At 36.2% G+C, this 22,689-nt stretch overlaps 1 pseudogene across 1 annotated transcript in view; it reads right to left on the reverse strand.

The window, feature by feature from the left end:
• The window catches only part of LOC148955473 (kinesin-like protein KIF18A), a 104,101-nt pseudogene that overhangs the window by 7,976 nt on the left and 73,436 nt on the right, over positions 1–22,689 (reverse strand). Inside the window, exons 4-5 of the transcript XR_016143592.1 lie at positions 9,470–9,822; positions 45–204 (exon numbers count right to left, since the gene is read on the reverse strand). The product of XR_016143592.1 is annotated as a kinesin-like protein KIF18A (transcript). The remainder of the gene's footprint in view (positions 1–44; positions 205–9,469; positions 9,823–22,689) is intronic.

The raw sequence follows: 22,689 nt of genomic DNA on the forward strand, positions 1-22,689 counted from the left end.
TTCCGACATTCTTTGGGACTGTGCATAACGAAAACAAAATTTACCAAGAGCTAATAAGGATTTGTTAATATTCATTCCTTCTTTGAAGCGAGCACCACTGTGTCCAGTTGCCGACCCTCTCTCGGAGCCAGCAAGATCAATGAGCGAAAGTTTAGAAACGGATATAATTGATTTCGTCTTTGGATCTCGTTGTTTCAGCCATACCTTAAAAAGAAGAAAAACAGTCTGTAAACTAATTCAGTATTAGAAATTTGTATATTGAGCTTTACATGAGCATAAAATTTCAACAGACAAATCTCTAAAGTCTAAGAGTAAAAACGAAGATTTGGATTCTTCTCTTGCCCTTAACGCTTTTAAAAGCCCAGATCATTTAGTTCTTTGACTTTCAGTCACCCTATGTCTTTCATTACCATTAGCTGGGTCCCATTTTCTGTATGTCCACCCTTCTTCTTTTCTTCCAGAATGGATTTGATTCCCAAGAACTTCGGAAGGTTAGTTTTTTTCACTTTGACGGGGGTTCTTGCCGAATTATTCACAAATTATTTACTTTGTTTCATTATTAACCGGGTCAAAATGATCCTTATTGGTGTTTTGTCGGATTTTTTGGTTCGTTATAGACGTTTAATTTTAAAGCTTGATAACATTATGCACAGTGGTGTATACTTACGCATCAGCTAATAGGGCGACCAGTGAATCTTAGCATAGATAGGAAGCAGAGCATGGCTGAGACCTCAGAAAAGCATATTATTATGCCCAAATTTTTCGAATCCCAAAACCCTTTCAAATAAAAATACTTTGTGGGTCAGGGGGGGGGGATTACTCTGTAATATTCCTTCATTACCGGAAGTTTTTGGACTAAATCTGCAGTATGGGTCTTGCGGGTGTTACTTCTCTTTTAATTGCGGGAATATTCGTTCCGTATAAAATAAAAGATTAAAATCCTAAAAAGTAGGAGACGTGAGGGGGTCTGAAGCGCCTTCCCAGTGGGGGGGATATAATTGATTTGGTCTTTTGGTCCCGTTGTTTCAGGTACACCTTAAAAAAACAACGTGTAAGCTAACACTGTCGTGGACTTCAGAGATTCGTCGATTGAGTTTAAGATAAACAAAAATTTCAATTAAGCCTAAAAATAAAAATATCGACTCTTCTCTGGCTCTTCACGATTTTGAAAAGTCATATGATTCAGTTCATTGACTTTAAGTCGCGCTTTTCTTTCGTTATCACAAGTTGGCCGATCCCCTTTGTCTGTCTGTTCATACTTCTTTTTTTCTTCAAGTTTGGTTTTTATTCTTGGGTACTTTTGGAAGGTTAAGATGTCCTTGCCGAATTGTCTGCTTTGATTTGTTATTCACCGGGTAAAATTACACCTACTAAATTTTCTAAGAATTTTTTGTTCTCTGCAGCATAAGAGTAAATCCATGCTCTCACCAGCAAAAAAGGGGGAGACACGAATGGGTCAAAAGTACTACCAGGAAATTTTCCATTTGGGGGGGGGGCGGGGTGAGTGAGTAAGTACGACCATGAGATCCGTTTTCGCCGAAGTTTATATTGGATCATTTCATTTTATACATAATTTTCAAAGTCTTCTTACTTCCCATGGATCGGAGTCTTCAGATATAGGTAGACAAAGGATTAAAGATGATAAGGGTCTTTTTTATACAGAAGAAGGAACAAATATATCTGACCCGAAGGAAGTTGCTATTTTACACTATCTTGGCCATTAACCAGTAGTTTTGTTGTATAGCGAAAATTCTGAGAACTATCAAAATTGTGTATTCATATCCTCTCAGTTTCAGTGGCCATACTGCGGTGGAGTAAACTATTCTCCCTTGAACACCAATACAGTCCACAACAATGAACTGGTATTAAAGACAGTTCATCTATTTGAGTTAACGGTCTTATGTGGGTCAACAGATTTTCTCTTGGGGAAGTGGGTAACTAAGCCCCAAAAACTACTTCAGACTCACATTTTCAAACTTTCTCTTAAAGGTGTTTTAGATAAATTACATGAATATTTAAAACAAGGGATTTAAACTCTGACATTCCTTAATTTGGAAGGATTTACATTTTAATATCAGATAAATGTCATCTTTCTTTCGTATAAATTTGTTTTTCCCCTCTTTAGTTAATTTTAAATGTCTTGAACTTCAAATCCTCAAACCTCATCCAAATACATCGGCAAGTTCTTTTTCACATTTCGTAAGAACAAGTCATTATGCTAGGGATCTTGACTGAATTTCTTTTATTCACTTGCCCGAATATTAGAGAATTGGGCGACAAAAGCTCATTCACTGTTACTTTTCCCTAATTTGGTCGCTTTCCCTTGTTCCGCAGAAGAGGGCAAGTTTTTTTCCTTTCGCTAGTATGGGGCTCTGGGTTTTTATTGTCAGTCAAAGGAGATTTTGGGTGAAATTTACATTTTTTGCTTTGCTTGGCCTTGTAAAATTTCTCAGAAAAACAGAAATAATTAACAAATAGAATGGTTAACCACACTGGATATTGGAGAAATCTGGTTGTGCTGAAAATGAGGTTGGATTGAGTGAGTTTACGATGAGGTCGGAGTTCTTCCTATCAACTTTTTATAAGTACTTGGCCTTGCAAACTGGAAGGGGGCAGAGTCCCTTAGAGAGGCCAGGATTGGTTCTCTGAGCCAACAAGAGACTTTGGCTTTGCATGATCACATTACCAAGGTCTAACCATACGTGACTATGGTCCCTAGAAAATATTCTTTTCCGTCGCCAGTCACTCTGTATTCTCCCAAACCCTTACCCTGTGCCCTATAGTTAATTCTCATCCTAGATTCGCATCAACATTTGTTCATTATTTGAATGTCCCATGGAATGGTACTCAGAAAAAAATGCCAAGGGGCATAGAGGCAGAATAAATATGCCAAGAGGAATACTCAATTGTCATCCTAGGTTTGCATCAAAATTTCTTCATTATTTGACTGTCCCATGGAGTGGTACTTTTTTTCCTGTCCCATGGAGTGGTACTTAGAAGAAACTATGCCAAGAGTCAAGTTTTGTTTCGATTCAGATGTGGATTTTTTTTTTTTTTAGGTTAAGAGGCTAAAGAAGGCAATCCTTCATGATGCATGATGTCGTGTCACATACAAGTACACAATTCTTAATTTTTTTAAAATGAAAATCTGAGAATGTGGGGCAATTTGTTCTGATATTATGTAAGTCCCTTATCTCGAGGTTCTAGACTAAATTCCTTTCTTTTTTTTTTTTTTAAATAAAACCCGGATAGAAAACCTCCCACTTCATATTTATCATAATGACAATTGGAGCATTGATATCCTCTAAGACACAAATTACAAATTTATTCATTACAGTTTGAACAGTCTTTGACCTGAAATACCGTATCCCCATATAATTTACACAGATTGCACAATCTACATTTGTCATCGTGTCCCACTCTAATAGTAAACTTTATATGATCAACCCCTGAGAAGGTATCAAACAGTTGGTGGTAACGAACTGTAAGTAAGGAGTGACCCGGCTCAATAGTAACCGAAACTCTAAAAAACGGAACTTTGATACGAATAGATACATCAAAAGAATCAGATTTTCATGCTGATTTATATGAGTTCCTCAAATATGTGAGTTCCATCAAGTTTAGTCTTATACATAAAAAAATATGCGCCTGAGAAAATTTGCCCTATTTTCGAAAAAAGGAGGAAACACCCCCCAAAAGTCATAGAACTTTAATGAAAATCACATCAGAAGATTCAGCATATTAGAGAACCCTACTATATAAGTTTCATGCTCCTATCTGCCAAAAATGTGGAACTTTGTATTTTTTGCCAGAAGAAAGATCACGGGTGCGTGTTTATTTGTTTTGTTTTTTTAAGGGGTGATTGTATTGACCATGGGCGTAGGGAGGGGGGGGGGCAGCTGCCCCTCCTAGACCTTCAAATTTACATTAGATATGGCTGAAAAAGCAGATGGTTGGAAAAGCCGTTGATAAAAGGCCCACCATCACACTAGCGACTGCCCTCCCCCCATAGACAATATGCTGCCTACACCCATGGTATTGACCCAGTGTTCAACCCCTGAGAAGGTATCAGATAGTTCGTGGTAACGAACTGTAAGTAAGGAGCGACCCGGCTCAATAATAACCGAAACTTACCGTGGTTATGCGGTAGGATCTTTCCACGGAGGAAGTTTTCATGGGGGGAGGGACATTGCTATGAAGAGGGTGCCGTATTTCCCAGCATTATTAAAAAAAAAATCAGAAATTAAATTTAAAAAAAAATCAACTGAAAGTAAGGAGCAACTTCCAAACTTAAAGTGAACAGAAATTATTACGTATAAGAATGGGTTCGCCCCCTAGTCATTGCTGCCCTCTTTACGCAAAAGTTTTTTTTGTACTTTCATCAGAGCTATTTATGCTAATTAATGGACTTTTAAGTGGTCATTCTTAAAAAAATGGAACAAAATTTGAACTTTAGCGTAAATAGTGAGGTATTGACTAGGGGGCGAACTCCCTAATATACGTAATAAAAATATACGAAAATAGAAGTTCGTTACATAAGTTAATTCGTAAGTTACGTCAGATCAAAATTTCGAGAAAGCCATTTAGTCAAAAAAAGTAAAATTAATATGCAAATTTCGTTTTAATTATTCATGTACGGTGAGCCAAATTCAAATTTTCATTAATTCAAAAACGTTGAGAAATTAAATTTTAAAAAAAATAGTTAAAAAGTTTTTTAAACTGAAAGTAAGAAGCGACTTTAAAAGTTAAAACGAACAGAAATTACTCCGTATATGAAAGGGGCTGTCCCCTCCTCAACGCCTCGCTCTTTACACTAAAGTTTGACTCTGTCTCACAACTTTATTTTTTTAAACAATAAAAACTTTACAGTAAAGAGAGAGGCGTTGAGGAGGGGACAACCCCTTTCATATACGGAGTAATTTCTGTTCGTTTTAAGTTTCAATGTCGCTCCATACTTTCAGTTAAAAAAAACTTGTTTTCTTTTATTTAATAAACGACAAGGACATGGTATGAAACATCTTTTCACAATTGTCTCTCACATCACAATACTGTTTACAAACTTACTAGCATCTCAAGAAAAACTAACTAGCACTGAATACTCGCTTAAGGGGATGTGGATGTCTAATGTTAGATTTTCAGATTCTCTTGTCGGTACATTTGCCAAAGGACAAAGAACCTCTCCAGGGGTTTTAGTTATCAAGATCAATCAAGAATTTGGTGGTTGACAAGTGACAAAAGTTGACATTTGCTAATGAATGAGTGAGTTTTTATGAGTTTTTACGAATGCATCACATCACATCAGAAAAAAAAAGTACAAGAGAAGAAATTTTAATTAAACTGGTATTTTTATCAAACGAGCGAGATTTTAATGCACAGGAATAATTTTTCGAGGGGTAACTGTCTAGGGAGGGAATCATCCGGGAGGGGCATTAGCCAGAAAACTAAGATAAACCTGCATAATTCAAGCATCAAATGAAACATTAGTTTTAAGTTAACTTTATACAGTACTAGTTCCTTTATGGTACTTTTTTAATTGCTAAATAGTGCCATTACGATACTAAATGGCTTATTTTTTAGTATCATTTTCACTTGGTTTGGGAAAATTAGCTTCAACTTTGCCTCCCCCCCAGTATTTTGACAAAATTAAGCCCCTGACGGAAACCCTACTGGGGTCTTAGCCTAACCTGAATTTTGATGACAAGGGGTACAATACAGGGTAATTACATGCATATATATATATATATATATATATATATATATATATATATATATATATATATATATATATATATATATATATATATATATATATATATATATATATATATATATATATATATATATATATATATATATATAAATTCAGCTAAAAACTAACCTAGCTATCCTAATCTGAATATTTGAAGGTTTTATTTATCCGTCGACTTGCCTAGAAATGGCTCGCGGATTGACATATTGCGTGACACTCTTCCGTCCACAATTTCTGGCAACAAAGCTCCCATATAAAAGTTATGCATCTTTAAAAACATTTTGTGTTTCCAGAAAATTTTGTCGTGGTTGATTTTTTCAACGTGGACATCTCCTTTGCCGAAGTACACAACGAAAAATCCCAGGTCGAGATTGCAACATTCCAGCTGCATCTGAACTTGATAAAAATAATTACGGTCCCTCTTTAAATGGGTGCTATATTTATTGTTAAGGAAAACACATTTATTTCTCTTAAGCCAGTCTGCTACTGAAATGTCCTTAGCAGTGAGGGGAAATTTTACTTCAAAAATCGCTCTTCCTCCTTGTGACAATGTGTCCAGAAGATGAGTGGACGAATACAGGAGGGAAAGGGGCTCGGTTAAGAGAAAAAATAACACTTAGTCCGTGAAGACCAGAAATGTATCCCGGGTAGGTATTGCCAAGATACTATGTCCACGTTTTTTTTTTGGGGGGGGGGGACTTACAAGACTTCATACCCATCAAAATCCTGACAAAATAACGTTTTGCGTTTAGTTACCAATTTTTCAATTGTGAATTTAGAATATAATGACCACAGACAAATAGGAGTTTGATTTTTATCTAATCCGACAAAATTCATTATTCAACACCCTTTTTTGGCCCGTCGGCAACCCCGAATGACTATAAAATTACATCTGCCGGATGACCTTTATCTCGTAGTTCTTGAAGAGATATGGAATATCCACAAGCCACCGGGAACGCCTAAGCTCCTCGCAATCCAGATTTCTCCCTGATGTTATGGTTTTCAGTTCAAAGAAACCATCACTCACAGTAGATGCAGTTTTTTCAGCTGGTTTTTCACTCCTTAGACTTGATGACGCAGGGGTAATACGCAAATGGTTCAGTAAAGCTGATCCTCCCTGAGAAATATATTTCTCCTTCAGACGATCACGGTGGACTTGACCACTTTTCAAGTTAAGCCCTCTCCTGTTCCTTTTTCTGCCCATATTTAGCACTTCAACTATCTTAGAATTTAACCAAGTAACAACTTAGTGATTCAACAGATACAAATGATTGTAACAATCCAACAATAGTATCCATTCGAGTTCCATAAATCGAATCCAATTTATACTCGTGGGTCCTAATTGAAAATTTAATAGGGCTATACAAAGTGCAGAATATCACAGTAACTTGTCTTTCACTTGCCGAAGTTTACTTAATACTAAGTAAAAAATAAAAACTGTAAAAGAAAACATATATACAATGCCTAACTATGACATAACTTTGACCTAATTGCTTCTATAAGGCACTGAAATATAGTTATCTTTTCTCGGCTAGTATGCCAATCAAGGCGGGTGACAGCGTAGAAACTCCCAAAGCGGCAAGATCAGTCAAATGATAATTCCTTTGAACAGATTTTAATATTTTTTCGAGCAGGTAGACTAGAATATTTTTAGGGACTGACCTTTCCCTGTACTTAAATTAGACAATTCTGAACCGATTAATAGCAAAAACAGAATTCATACTTCCTGATGATATAAGTCTCGTCAAAACTGAAGATGTCTATATCAGGCATAAATTGAAAGAAATTAAATGTTTTTTCTAAGATAACTGGGAAATTTGATGTTGGCCTTTAGTTTTCTCTCGTTTATTTAAATCTATTATCTAATTTCTACAAGTTATATCAAGGCCGCCAACATAATTCTAAATAGTTTGACCACATAAACTACAAACATTTCTAATGGACGAGATAGGGCAAGTCTTTATCGTTTCACATCCCCTTGATACAGTCACCTATTGGCTGCTTAGAGAGAAATTAAATAAAAAAAAACAGGTTTTTTTAACTGAAAGTAAGGAACGACGTTAAAACTTAAAACGAACAGAAATTATTCCGTATATGAAAGGGGCTGTCCCCTCCTCAACGTCTCGCTCTTTATGCTAGAGTTTTTTATTGTTTAAAAAAATAGGGTTGTGAGAAAGTCAAACTTTAGCGTAAAGCGTGAGGCGTTGAGTAGGGGACAGCCCCTTTCATATACGGAATAAAATTTGTTCGTTTTAACTTCGTTCCTTACTTTCAGTTAAAAAAAAACTTTTTTTTTATTTAATTTTTGAACGTTTTGAATTAATGCAGGTATTGATTATGGCTCACCGTACATGAATAATTAAAAGAAAATTTGCATATTAATTTTACTTTTATTTGGTTAAATGGCTTTCTCGAAACTTGTTTAATTTTATTTACGAATGTTTTTATTAGTAATAAATATATGTAACTTACGAATTAACTTACGTAACGAACTTCTATATTCTTAGATTTTTAATACGTATATTAGGGAGTTCGCCCCCTATTCAATACCTTGCATTTTAAGCTAAATTTCGAATTTTGTTCCAATTCTTTAAAAATGACCTCTTAATCACAAAGGCCGTTAATTAGAATAAATAGCTCTTATGAAAGATCCATATAACCCCCGAACCCCACCCCCACCTACCAAAAAAACTGAAAACGTCAATATACTTACCAATAAACAATACTATATGTTAACACTGGGTAAAGTTCATAACTTTCAGCCCACCCCCTGGGGACTTTGGAGTATTAAGTCATCCTAAAATACATAGTTATCGCAAAATTCCACATTTTTGTAGAGAGATGCTTGAAACCTCTACAGTAGAGTCCTCTGATACGCTGAATATGATGGTGTGATTTTCATTAAGGTTCTATAAGTTTTAATGGGTCTTTCCCCTTTTTCTAAAATCAGCCAAATTTTCTCAGGTGCGTAACATTTGATGCGGAAGATTAAACTTGATGAAGCTTATATATTTGAAATCAGCATTAAAATCTAATTATTCTGATGTATCTATTGGTATCAAAATTCCGTTTTTTAGAGTTTTGGTTACCATTGAGCCGGGTCGATCCTTACTTACAGTTCATTACCACGAACTGTTTGACAGGGGAGGAGTAAACGAGTAATAACCAGCTAAAATATATGTGGACGGGGAATCCCTGCTTGTATAGAATATTCAGGAAACCTATTGTCTCCCGATGCAAAATAAAGCCGGTTAAACAGGTATGTACGGGAAATCAATGCTTGTATAGTCAATATTACTGAATCCTGTTATCTCATAATTCAGAATATGTAGGTTAAACACGTGTGGACGGGGAATCCATACTTGTAAAACGCTCATCAAACCTGTTAGCTCACAGTTCAAAATAAACCGGTTAAACACGTCTGTGATGACCTTCATCCAGTTAGCTCAACCCTTTGACCCATATATGGGACATATAAGAGTGCATTAACCCGACAATATTTGAAGGAGGATGCTTTTACGTTTAATTGATGCAATTTCAACTTTCCTGAAAAAGAATTCAAGGGAATTTGGCTATCCGGTATATCCCTGTTTTATTATTTATGTATTTTAAACCCATGAGTCTTCCTCTTCCGCCAAAGTCAAACACTGACTGTGTTTCTTTTGTAATCGTTGGAGGGAGAGGATAAAATCCAATTTAATATAAGTAAATTCTACTAACCTGAAAGACTGCATGTGATCTCGAGGATTCTTTGTTCACATCTGTAGGATGCTGGGTCCTTCTCTCGTTGCCACTGCGAAGTAGTTCAAGCAATTCTTCACTGCTGTGAGGCTTCATTAAACTCAACCCTTGTATGATTACTTCAGCGGTTGAATCTTCACGGAGAATCAATGGTTCTCCTGGTACTAAGAGATCCTTAACTAATTCGTTATAAATTTCTAAATATGAAACAGAAATTTCCAAATTTCGTACTTCTTTCAAAGCCTCCATTTTTTCCCATAGGTTAGTCACGGTAAGGTAGACAATACCAGGACATGTCTCTGTTCCCAGCATTGTGTATGTTTTCCCAGCTCCTAAAAACAAATACAATTCATTTTAAATAATTGTGCACTATTTATCTAAGGTTATAATTAATATCTAAGGCCCTATTAAATCTAAGGTTAGCACAAACAAATACCATAACTCGTACTAAAACCAGTGCAAAAAGTAAAACAGAAATGACATTTAAAAAAAGACAAAACATTCGGGGATTTTAATCCGAGATCACTCAATATAATTCAGTGTCAACTGTATTGAAAGGGAATTTAGCTCAATGAAAAGCATTTATCATTGACTAAAAAAAAAATCTCTGGGACATATTGGATATACGAATGTGAACAACGTCCAAGTATTGTTTTATTTACTCTTTTTGTCTTACTCAAAGTACATCTCAAGGAACTTTTATTCTCAAAGCTCATATTTTTAGTCATAACTAGATAGATCTGTCAACAGATAACTTACATTCATATGATTCAGATTCCAGAATCTGGTACATGAATCAGTCAATATGGCCCGAACTTAAGTAGTATCTATATAGGGAATATGAAAGATACATGAAAAGATACATGGAATTGCACAAGAATATGCAGCATAGCTTCACGTGCACATTGCAAAAAAGTTGGCAAACCTATAAAGTGCCCAAGCATGTTTTGAAACAATAGTCAAGGTTGTATAAGAAAATCATACTGTTTTTTTGTTATTGATATCAATTGCACAAGGAATTTCACAAGAATATGCAGCGTACCTTCACGTGTACATTTAAAAAAATCTGGCATACTATAAAGTGGTCCAACATGTCTTGAGAGTATGGTCATGGTTGTATAAGACAACTAGACTAGGTTTTTGTTATTTATATCAACTGTACAAGAATGTGCAGCGCAGCTTCACTTGCACATTTTAAAAAAGCTGGCATCCTATAAAGTGGTCCAACATGTTTTGAGAGTATAGTCGAAATTATATAACTCAACCAGAGTGGTTTTTGAAGCAAGATCCGTTATTTAGGGGTCCAATCAGAGACATCGGAGGTTGCTCAATATACGGTAAGTTGATTCGTGATTGGTTACAAATAAAAGGAGTGATTTTTTATTCGTCCTTGAGATTTTGTATAAAATGTTCATACCTTACGATTAAATTTTCATAATGATTTAACATATCATGGATAATAGACTAAATATTATTGACATTGAAGTTATGGATACATCATTTTATAATGTGAGTACAGTTTACTAAAATTTTCTTAATTTATTTCCAAATTAAATCATTTTACCACTCCACTAGTAAATTCAAATTTTTGGGGGGCATGCCCCCCCCCCCCTCACAATACAAACCCTACAATATGAAGATTATAGTCGCTAGAAAACGTGAAATACATAGGCCTACTTTTTTCTATTATGTAAATCTAACCGCCCTCCCCTCCTCTGTTTACGAGTTTAATTCATTAGATTTAGTTCTTTTCCTTCAAAAATGTCAGTTTCCCCATTCATTATATTAAAATGCGCTTTCTTTATCTGCTTAAATAGAACCATTTGTGTTACAAAAAAAGGTCGGTTTTGGAACCACACTTCGCACGCTCGTGTTATCACATAGATCAATAACACATGTGTTTGTCTAATTCATGACACTTTGAAAATAGAGATAAAGTTGTTATTAAAATCGTTAATTAAAAGAATGGTACACTAAACTTAGAATATATATACAGCCAAATCGTATTCAAATATTTTCTTGGGAAGAAATTTAAGTTTTGTATAAAAAGGACATAGACTGCTACAAATATTAGAATCGACTTTAGAGGATAATTTATATTATGGGGAGATGTTTTTGAAATCCCCCTTCCCCCCAAGCTCAACTTTTCCGAAATTATACTTTAGAAGCTTTTTTAAATATTTCTAAAGAGCTAAAACATAGAGCGTTACAAACATCAGAATCAGCTTTGGAGGATTATTTTTATTATGGGGAGATGTTGTTGAAATCCCCCTTCTCCCCAAACTCAAATTTTCCAAAATTATACTTTAGAAGCTTTTTTTAAATATTTCTAAAGCACTAAGACATAGAGTGTTACAAACATCAGAATCAGCTTTAGAGTACAATTTATCTTATGGGGAGATGTTTTTGAAACCCCCCTTCACCCCAAACTCAAATTTTCCAAAATTATACTTTAGAAGCTTTTTTAAATATTTCTAAAGCACTAATAGATAGAGCACTACAAACATCAGAATCAACTTTAGAGGGCAATTTATCTAAAAAAGTGGGGTTATTATTTCCATATTAAATTTTTCTTCTTTTTTAAGGAGGAGGAAGATTCCTACAATTACTCTCCCCCCTAAAAAGAGAGCTAAGGCTAATGGCGATACTCCAATGCAACAACTGGAGATAGCTGAGTCATCCAGGGCCACACGAATACAGTCTGGTCAAAAACCGAAAAGAGAATGGGCGGCTGCTACAGGATGGTGAACTCCGATGGCTCATCTGTACAAGCCAGTGAGGTCACCGCCACATCTATGCAAGAAACGGGCGACACCGCCTCATTTATCCCCCATCATGCTTTGTCAGGACCTTCCTGCACACAAGGGCAGTCTGAATTTGGAAATGTGAGCATTTTTACCTTTACTGTCTACATGGTTTTAGAAATATCAGCCTATTTCTTTCCAATTTTTTTTCTTTTCGTGATTTTTCAACACCGTAAAAGTGTGTGTATGTGTCAGAGATATTGAAATGTTATTTTTGCTATAATATTAATCCTAAGGGAGTTCTGAGGATTAGGTTCTGAGGGGGGTGTAAAAATGGTACTTATTCAATATCCTGGTAAACATCTGACTAGAAATGCTTCAGCATAAATCGGGTATTGCATCTTTCTGAACTTTCTGGGGAGGAGGGTGCGGTGGAGACAAGAATTTAGTTTAAAAAATTTTCGGAGAACTTTTGATGCGTTGTTGTGGTAAAAAATGGTATTGATTAAATATTCTTGTAAACATACGACTAAAAATTCTTAAGCGTAAATATGGGTATTGCGTCTTTCTGAACTTTCTGGGGAGGGGGTCGGAGGCAAGTATTTACTTCAATAATGCTAGTAGGAATTGAGTTTTATGGGTGGTGTGAAAAAATGGCACTTATTCAATATCCTGGTAGACATAAGACTAGAAATGCTTCAGCATAAATATGGGTATTGCGTCTTTCTGAACTTTCTGGGGGGGGGGTAGGGAGGTAAGTATTTACTTAAATAATGCTAGGAGGACTTGAGTTTTGTGCGTGGGCTGAAAAAAATTGTACTTATTCAATATCCTGGTAAACATACGACTAGAAATGCTTCAGTATAAATAGGGTATTGCGTTTTTCTGAACTTTCTGGGGAGGGGGATGGAGGCAAGTATTTACTTAAATAATGCTAGGAGGAATTGAGTTTTGTGGGTGGGGTGAAAAGGTACTTATTCAATATCCTGGTAGACATACGACTAAAAATGCTTCAGCATAAATATGGGTTTTGCGTTTTTCTGAACTTTCTGGGGAGGGGATGGAGGCATGTATTTACTTAAATAATGCTAGGACGAATTGAGTTTTGTGGGTGGGGTCAAAAATGGTACTTATTCAATATCCTGGTAAACATACGACTAAAAATGCTTCAGCATATCTATGGGTTTTGCGTCTTTCTTAACTTTCTGGGGTGCGGATGGAGGCAAAAAGTTTGTTATAAAAATGCTATTAGGAATTGATTTTTGTGGCTGGGGTGAAAAATGGCACTTATTCAATATATTTGTGAACACATAACCAGAAATGCTACAGCACAAATAGGGTATGGCGCCTTTCTGAATTTTCTGGGGGAGGGGGGGGGCAAGTATATAGTTAAAATAAAGCTAGGAGGAATTGAGTTTTGTGGGTGGGGTGGAAAAATTAATATTTTATTTTAACTTTATAAAATAATGGTTATTTCACATAGAAAATCAACCTTTTTTCTATAAAATAATGAAATAGCAGCACCATCTTCATTGGGTCATGAAACATCAACATTTAGTGGACCTAAACCAATTCTAGCGCCACAAATGGAGTTTAGAGATGAACCTACATTAGTTCTAGACAATATGGAATGGCATAGGGGTTTTCTAAATGATTGTTTTGGGGACATGGCCAGCCTAGACGATTTAACTTGTGACATTGACATGGTGGAGGATCCGGAATGGACATATAGATTTATGTGAGAACATTTAGACGATGTTAGTAGTGCATCTGAGCCGGGTCCTCATAAAGAAATTCCGTCACAGGACAATACAGGCTGGCTAGATTAGCTATCTCCAAAAACCTTGGAATACATACTAACTGACTTAGAGGACTTCCTGCCATCTCCATCCATTGAAATTGAACAGACGGGGGGTGGTGTTATTGACAATTCTATGTCACCCCCTACCATTCCACTTAATGATAAAGCCAGTAGTAGTTGTAGTAACGATACAGCAACAACACAAGTATCCCCTCTTCCAGATTTTTTTCTTTACAACTCTGCCTTGCACCAAGAAAAGGTCTACAGCGCCAAATTTGGTATCCTCTTTAACTCTCTAGTGTCGGGGGATATAATAACAGATCCCAGGCAATTACACATTTATATACTAATAAGATTCGAGCCATTCTTGAACAACAGATGGGGATGTGGGGGGTCGGGGGTCAGTTTAAAAGCATCAATAACACTAAAAATATTTTTTTAAATGAAAATGCGGGCGAGCTGTATTTGAAATACTTGCAGATTGAGATGTTGGCAATTTGCCCACTTATCAAATTATGAGGAGGTTTTTCTAAATTGGGTTAATAGCATTAAAACTAAGTGGGGACTTTATAACGAGGGGGGTAGTGGGTCGATGGTTTTATTTATTGAAATTTTAAACTTTAATATTTGTATATTTAAAATGGATTTTATTTGAAGAGGTGGGGTTGGGGGGCGGGCTATAGTTTGAAAATATCATTCAGATTTAGGAGGGATGTCAGGGGGTACAACGAATCTGTTTCGATACAAGGCTAGAGTGTTTCAAGTATGCATTTTTAATTGCCACCTACAGACCACTTCAAATAGATGCATCTAAGAAAAAGTTGGATAAAATGGCAGTTAATGGCAGGGAGGGTTCAAAGTTCCCAATAGTAGATTTTAATTGTTTAAATGGTCAATTTCCCATGACACTAAAAGGAATAGATATTTTCGAGCGGGCTAATGCACATTTAAAGATTGGTGTCACGGTGTTATAGTTTGAAACAAAATTTGAGGAGGGTCACTGTTCTGATAAGAAGGGCGTATTATTTCCAGTGAGGGCTCCTTAAATTTAATCAGTGGAACATTGGTTTATTTAAAGTTTAAACTTTAATATTTGTATATTTAAAACGGTTTTTATTTTACGCGGTGGGGTGGAAGAGAGGGCTATAGTTTTAAAATATAATTCATATTTAAGAGGGATGTAAAGGTGTAAAACGAATCTGTTTCGATACAAGGCTAGAGTGTTTCAAGTATACATTTTTAATTGCCACCTACAGACCACTTCAAATAGATGTATCTAAGAGAAAGTTGGATAAAATGGCAGTTAATGGCAGGGAGGGTTCAAAGTTCCCAATAGTAGATTTTAATTGTTTAAATGGTCAATTTCCCGTGACACTAAAAGGAATAGATATTTTCGAGCGGGCTAATGCACATATAAAGATTGGTGTCACGGTGTTACAGAATGAAACAGAATTTGAGGAGGGTCACTGTTCCGATAAGAAGGGCGTATTATTTCCAGTGAGGGCTCCTTCAATTTAATCAGTGGAACATTGGGTGTGGCTTCTATACACGCCACCCAAAGAGCCTGACTCAATTGGTCGTTTCCATCCATTTACCGTTATGATTTCGGTTTTATATGAGGGTAAGAAGCGAAATGGGGGTGAGTGCTATTACTGTACATCATTTCTCTCCAAATTTTTCTCCAATTTGAAGTTCAAACATCACACGAAACCCTGCAAACGTCATGCATACCAGGCTGTGGAGACGGTAAGCGGAAATAGAGCGATCTTACGTTTTAAAAATTTCCAAAACACGCTCGTGCAGAGCAATAAGATCGCTTTAGACTGCGAAGCGAACCTGACAGACGTGTACGATTAGTCAAATCCAAAGCATGTTAAAATACATGAAGTCATAGGAGTCTCTTACGCTCACGCGCAACGAGATTCCAATAATACCATGCAAGTGCTGGATGTAGTTTAGATGTTGGGTGACGGTAAAGACTACATGCGCTCGGTATTGGTCAGTCTAATCAAAACAGCGAACGGTGTAATTTTGCGCCTTCGTTACACAAACTATCTTATGCTCCTATCACCAGATGACAGACTGTCCATTATAAGTCGTAAAATGTGTTGGGTTTGTAAGGGAGAATTTGATGAATGTGTTGGGAATAGGGGAGGAGGAAGGTGATCGACCATGATCATTTGTGGCAGGAAATTACATCGGGGGGAGTAAATTTAGGGGGTAGCACATCAGTCGTGCGATTTAAAGGTTAGACAGCAATATTTCGTACTTGTTTTTATACACAATTCCAATTCCGACTTAGAGTTTTCTCTACCAGCGTTGACCCGCGTTGCCAAAGATGAAGTTGTAGAGGATGCATGGATAGGTGGTTTTTTTTCATATAATATCATACCCAAATCATCGGAGAAGCTACTGCTGCTAGAATTCATGTGGAAAACACTTGACAACGGTAACACGTGCCTGAATAAAATCCGTTTTTCAGACTCTTTCAGCTTCTTCTCCAAATCTTTAAGTCAATTGGTTCAGGTACAGAAAAGTGACAATTTTGATAGCTTTCCCCTCCTCAAACAGCGCTTCCCCGATGATGAAATGTATGATTTACTAACGTGTAAGGGTATATATTCATATGATTATTACAAATCTGGCTCGAGGCTAGATGAGGTGTCATTACCGCCCATTGAAGCTTTTTACAATTCTCTTACTTAGAGTGAGTGCACACTAGCGACTACGAATTTGCTAAGAGGGTTTGGGCAAAGGGAGGATGTAAAAATGGGTGGGATTATTGTAAACTATACTTGGCCAGTGACGTACTCACTCTTCTGTACATTGTGTGCAAAAATACGGATAAAATTTATGGGGAATTCGGTTTGGATTTAGGTTATTATTTTTCTACTCCTCATCTGGTAATGGACTTGATATTTAAAATCAGCAAAAACCAAATAGGTCTGATCGCCGGTGTGGATCAGCATATGTTTTTAGAGAGATCAATGAGGGGTGGGTATGTTTTTCACGGGGACAGTATCAAGAAAACTGATCCGACAGGAATGTCTATGAATTGTTTTTACCCATTGGCAATGTCTCACTACTGTTTGCCGTGGGGCAATTATAAATGGCTTGACAATCCGTGTGCTTCGAATTTCCCCGACATTGCCAGTGTTGAGGAGAATGGGGCACAGAGATGGTTTTTTGAAATTGACAGTGAAATACCCATGTAAATCCATGACTCGGTAAAAGACTTTGTTTTTCCGTGCATAAATAGACCAGTGGGTAGGGACTCTCTGAGCCCCTACAATTTATCTTTAGTAGAGGATGGGAGTATGCACTGGGTACCTTCAAAACAAAAACTAATTGCCGACCTCAACCCGAAACAGAATATCGTTGTTCATCACGTGCTATTTAAATGGATGGTGTCCAATGGTTTAAAAGTCACAAAGATTCATAGAGCCCTCCAATTTGATCAAAAGCCTTACATGAAAACGTTTATTGACACCTTTGTCAGTAAGCGTTCACAAGCGAGAACGAAAGTTGAAAAAGAAGTCTATAAACTCATTTTGAACTCAGCTTTTGGTAAAATTTGCGAAACCGTTCGAAACAGAAGTCGATGTGACATTTTACCAATCCCAAAGATTGTGCTCGAATCATTGCGGATCCTAACTTCACATCGTTCACAATCATAGACTCTGATATGGTGCTCCTACACCGCAAAAAAAAAACATTGTTTTAAATAAAAATATTGCAGGCGGAAGTGCAAAAACTGAAATATCTAAGAAACTCATGTTGTCATTTTATTATAATGTATGCAAGGTACAGTGGCCGATTGAGGGACAAGTTCAAGTGTATTACGGGGACACTGATTCACTCCTGTTAAAAGTCAAAACTGAAAATCTATTGAATGATTAGGAAAATGGTGAGTACATTAGCTCACGAATAGACTACACTAATTGGGATGAATCCCTCTACCCACAGCTAGTGAAACGCCAGGCCCCAAATCAATTGTTAATGTTAAAATCTGTAACGGGTAGCGATCTGATATCCAGTGGTGTGTTTCCTGGACCGAAGGTATACTGTGTGGAAACGCACAATAAGGATATCAAACAAGTGTACAAGGGGGTACTTACACACTCTGTAAAAATAATTTTGATATGAAGGTGTATAGAAACTTTATGGAACGTAGTTTAGTCCCAAGAGCGAAAGTCATCGCGATTCACTCCTTACAGTTAAAAAATTACACAGTTAGAGTCGAGAAAAAAGTCATGTTGGCCATATCGGAAAAGGTCTATGTACTTGAGGATGGTGTGAAGTTACTACCACACGTATATTATTTAATTTCAGACCGATTTGATTGTATAGATTACATAAAACAACTCGGTCTAGAAAAACTAACTTAAATTCATTAAAAAAAAGTACTAATTGGGTGGAAGGGTTTTTTGGGGAATCGGTATTTTTAAATTCTTTTTTTTTTCTTTATCACAAACAATTTTCAATGTGTGTGTGTGTGCAAGGCAGATCAATTTCCACTATTTAATGCCCACCCTGGCCCGCCACAGCGGGCCCCGCTTCCCCGGCCCGCGGGCGCTTCCCGCGGTGCGTCCCGGCCCGCCGCAGTGGGCCCCACTTCCCGGCCGCCGCAGCGACCACCCCCCTGGGGGGGGACCCATTTAAAATGCTGTAAATAAAAGTGATATTATTTTAAGTGTTCATATTCTAATAAATGTTGTGTTTTTATAAATAAATAAATAAAAAGTGTATTTATTAGTGTTTTTTCTAGTGCCTATGTAAATATTGTATTTTTTATTATAAATAAATTAAAAAAAGTGTATTTTTTCATGTCTAATTTATTTTTTTCAATTTAGTGTTCCTTAAGTGTTGTTACTTTTTTATGTGTGTATAATAAAAGAAAATATGATTCTTTATTCGTCTTCTTATTATTATTATTATTCTTGAACAGACTAGTAATAGGGAAATCATTTAGTCATTAGACACCTATAGTCTACAGTTAGTTGTCTAGGTGAACTGTTGAAGGGAACATGTATCAATTTAAAACACCATTCAGATCGTTTCTGTGTGGGCCGTCAATGTCAGGCAGAACAAGACTCTTAACTAAAATAATTAAAAATTGCGATAAAATGTTTGTGGAAAATCCGAAAAAAATCTATTATTGTTACAATATTTGGTAGAAGTCATACGATAAAATAAAAGCAATTGCACCGATGGGATTGGTTCAGATACAATTCATACAGGGACTTGATGTTTTCAGCATTATTGAACCAAACTCTTGGCTGATTATTGACGATCTGGCCGAATCTATTAAACAATGGTCCCAGGAAATGCTACAACTGTTCACTGTTTGCTCCCATCAAGAACAGATTTCCATTACTCTGGTTTTACACAATCTCTTTCATCACAGCGAATGTATGCGAAAACTGGCATTGAACTGCACCTACTATATCATCTACAGAGTTGTTCGTGATTCTAGCTCGCTAATAACCCTCTATAAGCAAATATACCCCGGGGCCCCTAAAATTCTACTCTCAGCAAACAATCAGGAAACTAATAAATCCCACAGCTATATCCGATTGGATCTTAATCAAAATACACCCGAGGATTTGCGTGTAGTAACAAATATTTTTGACAATGAAATTACAGTATCTCTCCCCGTGATCACTAAAAAAGGCTATTAGTTGCTATCATGACACTGAAGAAACTACATGAAAATAGACATTTATTTTCAGTTCTAAGCACTTCAAAACCCTCGCTTAGGAAAGTCATACTCAAACATGGTATTGACAATGATTTCAATAATCTAATATCTGAACTTTGTTTAAATTTGACCGAGGGTAATGTTCAACTGCCAGAAGTAGTTAAGCAACATGCAAAGCAACATCGTTTTATTGTACGTACATTGGCGTCTAAAAAGAAAGGAAAGAATTTTAAAAAGAAACGATTTCTTCAGGCGGGCGGTAGCTTCTTCACACTTTTACTGCCAATAATTGCAGGACTTGTAAACAGTTTTCTCTAGAGAATGGCAAAACCCTATAAATTGACTCCAATAGAACTCGCTCTCTCACCCGTGGAACACATTGAGAACAATCTGAGTAAATTCATTGACAACGAGAATATTGAGGATGATAAAAAACTGCTTTTACTTCAAGATGCTCTTCGCCAAGTGGATAAACATAAGCCCTATCGTGCGAAGACCAGTCGCATTGATCACAAAAAAGAATCATCTCCTCAGGATTTTTGTGCAGTTGATAAAAAATTAAATAAGGAGTAATTGGATTAAATTTTATCGGAATTTGTAGATCTAAGGCCCAAATAATATCGTGAAAAAAGTACGCGACTCCTAACTTATCTCATGGAAAGTGGTCAAGATCATATTCATGTTGATGGCAATGTGAAAGGGATTATAATTCAGGGTAAGAGCTATAATCTACTTGATTTAATCTATGATATGGTTACAAATCATAAAGGACTATTATCATATGACGCTAATCAGTACAACTTTCTAAATACATTAAACTTTCCCAAAAGCCTAAATAGTAATAGAAAAATTCTAAAAAAAATTAAAAAGACCTTCATCAACAACAACAACACCATTAAAATATGAAGAGGAAGAAGATGAAGAAGATTTTTAATCAATCTTGGAAAATACTAGCACAACTAGTGGAAACTTGACAATGGTGGCGAGGAGGTGCAGGCCATTGATAGCTAGACAAAAGCGAAAACGTATCATGTCACCATCACCCCCATCACCAACCACAACTAGTATACAAAAGGGTAGCGGACGTTACACAACGTGTTTACGTTCAAAATGGTTGAAGTTCTCAAAGGTATTTATGAAAATATTGGTGATGTGGGAAGTTTATGCCCCTCCACCACTCTTTCCAAAGTCACTGGTTTTCACACTAAAAGCGTACAAGACTATCTACAAAATGAATCAAGCTACACTCTGCATAGAAATCATAGACTTCGTGCTAATCATTATCGAAAAACTAAAGCCTTTTCCCATTACATATAATGTAAGCATATCTTTTAACTTTTGATGAGATTCAACGACGTCACAATACACCATGCAAGTTCATTCTACATGCAATCACAGTTTATAGTCATTATGCATATGCAATTCTATGGGAGGCAAAGAGAGGTGTTTAAGCTGCTCAGGCAATAGAAAGTATTCTCGAACAAGGTTCGTAAAAAAAAAATCAAACGGATTGCGGTAGTGAATTTGTTAATCCCCAAGTTGCAAAAGTACTAGCGAAATATAATACACTGCTCTATCATAGTCATAGTCCTATAAAGGCTGCATTGACCGAACGATTGATAAGAACTATTCGACTTTTAATTTCAAGATATTGTACATTGAAAAATACACCGGCTTTTATTCATGATTTAGATAAAATCATGTTGATCTATGATCAACAACCTCATCGATCCTTGTCCAACTCAACCCCAACGAAAGTTCATCATTCTGATCATGATACAATTGACACCTTTCTTAAAAAATATTCCAATAAAACGATTGTTAAGAAGAAAAACAAATAGATTGTTGGTGATACTGTTCGAATTAATAGAACAACTAATGTTTTTGAAAAGGAAATTACTTGTGGTCCACAGAACTTTTTAAAGTGGCAAAAATCCTAGACACTAAACCCATAACTTATAGTTTGCGCGATACCAAAGATGAAGAGATTCTCGGTGGTTTTTATTACTATGAACTACAAGAGTTTAGCAATAATAGTGAAATCTATAAGATTAAAAATATATTCAAGACAGGTGCTTGCGGGGTTAAGAAAGAGTTATTTTATCGGTGGCTAGAGTAAAACTCTTACTTTAATTCTTGGATTACTGTATAAGAAAGTGACAATGCCCAATGATTTCTATGTAACATTTTTGTCCAACGTTTCCAATCCTCTCTGAAAGAACTTGAATGAGACAAATGGTATTTGGAAGAAACTCTCCCGCACCTTTAAGTTTAACGGAGCGTTTGAAACGCTTGTTGTTGATTGTATTCTCAAAAATGCATAGCGCATCCTGAGAAAGGATTATATTCATTGTATAAAGGCTTTGCCATTCGATTGGTCACTCTTTGTCGACTAAGAATGGGTTGAAGCACTCAAATCTAGCGAATATCCACATGTTAAATTGAAATATATTAAATACGATAATATGACAGATTTGTGTCGTACAATCTATAGAAAAATCTAATATCGTAGGAATGGTTCATTCCATTTTAATTATTCAATTGAACATGATAGGATTTACATTACCTCACCTGTTGACAGCGAAATAATTATTCTCAATGATAATCTGAGATACGTTCTTGGCTTTAAACAGAATATAATCAATGGGAAAAATGCTGGCACCGTTTACGGGATGGATAAAGTTATTTTTGCTGATTATCCACCTGGTTTAGCCTCGGACTCTTGCATATTTCTCTATGCATCCTTTGTGGAAACATCAAGAGTCGGTAATTCAAATGTCCCCCTTCTACGTGTTCTTGAACAAAAACATCTCATGAACTTGTTCATCACTACAATATAAAGCATCTTCAGTATGTTCCTGTAAACACTTTGTATTTGGAACTCTTTCGGTTAACACTAAGCATTGAATTGGGTGATCCTCTAGCAGTAAAAAAAGGATTAGCAGTGATTACA

The sequence above is a fragment of the Artemia sp. Qi Xiang Cuo genome, chromosome 2 (genome assembly GCF_049724085.1).
Source record: "Artemia sp. Qi Xiang Cuo chromosome 2, ASM4972408v1, whole genome shotgun sequence".
Taxonomy (NCBI): Eukaryota; Metazoa; Arthropoda; class Branchiopoda; order Anostraca; family Artemiidae; genus Artemia; species Artemia sp. Qi Xiang Cuo.